Here is a 2,350-nt window from a genome sequence, read left to right as displayed (position 1 = left end):
GAATTGGCGCACTACATAACTTCTGCTTCAACATTTGAAACGCTGCTTCCTGGTTTTCGCCCCAAACAAACATCCTGTCTTTCTGAGTTAGCGCGGTCAGAGGTAGAGCTATCTTGGAGAAGTTCTCAATGAAGCGTCGATAGTAGCCAGCTAGTCCTAGGAATTGCCTCACCTCAGTTGGGGTTTTTGGCGCTTCCCAGTTTTCGATGGCCTTGACTTTGGAAGGATCAACGTGTATTCCTTTCTCGTTTACAACGTGACCGAGAAAGTGAACTTCTCTAAGCCAAAACTCGCACTTGGAAAACTTCGCATACAACTTTTCTTTCCTTAACAATTCCAAAATCAATCTCAGGTGTTGCTCATGCTCGGCCTTGGTCCGAGAGTAAATCAGAATATCATCTATAAACACAATCACAAACTTGTCCAAGTATGGTTTGCACACACGGTTCATTAGATCCATGAATATAGCCGGCGCATTAGTTAGCCCGAAAGGCATCACTAAGAACTCATAATGGCCATATCTAGTTCGGAAGGCTGTCTTTGGCGCGTCTTCCTCATGGACCCTAAGTTGGTGGTATCCTGACCGTAGATCTATCTTCGAATAATAACTGGATCCCTGCAACTGGTCAAATAAGTCGTCAATCCTCGGTAAAGGGTACCGATTTTTGACTGTCAGCTTGTTCAGCTCCCTGTAGTCAATACACATCCGGAAGGAACCATCCTTCTTCTTTACAAACAGTACTGGAGCTCCCCAAGGTGAGAAACTTGGGCGAATGAAACCCTTATCCAATAGTTCCTGTAACTGATTGGATAGTTCTTGCATCTCAGATGGAGCTAATCGATAAGGCGCTCGTGCTACTGGCGCAGCTCCTGGGACCAAATCAATGCGAAATTCGACTTGTCGCGGCGGCGGTAATCCGGGCAGATCTTCAGGAAAAACTTCTGGAAATTCGCGCACTACAGGTAAGTCTTCCATTCTTCGCTCATCTTTCTTAACTACATGCGCCAAGAAGGCGTAGCACCCTTTCCTTAGGCACTTGCGCGCCTTTAGGCACGAGATCAGTTTCGTCGCAACTCCCTTTCTTTCCCCTTGAATCATCAAAGTTTCTCCGTTCAACAGTGGAATCCGGACCTGCTTCTCATGACAAATAACCTCTGCGAGATTCTCGACTAACCAATCCATACCTACCACAATGTCAAAACTTCCCAAATCTATAGGCAACAAGTTAATATTGAACTCGTGACCTCCCATGAATAAAACACATTGCTCAGCCCTTTCGCTCGCGCACAACTGCCTACCATTGGCCAGTTCTATAGTATAAGGTATGTCTAGCCTACTGGTTGCTAGACCTAAGGAGTTTTTAAACTCAGCAGATATAAAACTTAGATCAGCGCCAGTATCAAATAAGACAGATGCAAAATGGCCGTTAAGTAAAAACGTACCGGTTACCACATTCGGCTCTTCTTTTGCTTCGCCTGCGCCGATCACAAAAGCTCTCCCGCGAGCTTGGTTCCCCTTTTGCGGGCAATCCCGACTAAAATGCCCTGGCTTCCCGCATGCGTAGCAGTTGTCGCTTGCTCCAGCTTCTCTGACACGGCAATTCATCGTCTTGTGCCCTGGTCTGCCACATTTGGCGCACGTGACGCTCGCGCACTCACCATCGTGGTGAAACTTGCATCTGTTGCACCATGGGTGAGGCCCACTGTATCCCTTCCTTGATGGTTCCGCGGCTTGGATCGCGTAAACCCTTGCGCTTTCCTGCTTCTTGAACGGTGGCTGCTTGGAGTCGGACCCTCGGTGGTGAGAGTTCCATTTCCTTTTGGAGTCAGAGGTTCGCTGCTCGCTTCCGCGCGTAGTCAACATACCCGCACGGACCGTATCCCTTGTAAGGGTGATGGCCCGCGCAACCGCCTCATCGAAGGTTGGAGGCGCTGCGGCGTTGAGCGGAACCCTAACAACAGGAGGCAACCCAAAGATATACCTCTCGACCTTCTTTTCCTCTGTGTTTGCCATATCTGGCACCAACTGACAAAGCTCGTTGAACCGGTTGTTGTAGGCGTCGATATCCGTTCCTACCATAGCGTGGTTCCAGAATTCTTGTTGCAGACTCTGAATCTCTGCGCGAGAGCAGAACTTTCTCATCATCATCTCCTTCAGTTCCTCCCAGGTCTTGTGGAGAGCAACTTCTCGCCCCAAAGTCTTCACTTGAAGCTTCCACCAAGATGAAGCTGCTTCTTGGAACATGCATGTCGCGTAAAGAACCTTCTGGTTCTCACTACATCTGCTAATGGAGAGAACTGTCTCCATCTTGTCAATCCAGTTGTAGAGCCCAATGGCCCCTTCGGTTCC

The sequence above is a fragment of the Bidens hawaiensis genome, unplaced genomic scaffold, assembly GCF_021521415.1.
Source record: "Bidens hawaiensis isolate Kalapana, Puna unplaced genomic scaffold, B.hawaiensis_p1.1 tig00419463_1, whole genome shotgun sequence".
In the NCBI taxonomy this organism is placed as follows: domain Eukaryota; kingdom Viridiplantae; phylum Streptophyta; class Magnoliopsida; order Asterales; family Asteraceae; genus Bidens; species Bidens hawaiensis.
This window is presented reverse-complemented; position numbering follows the sequence as displayed.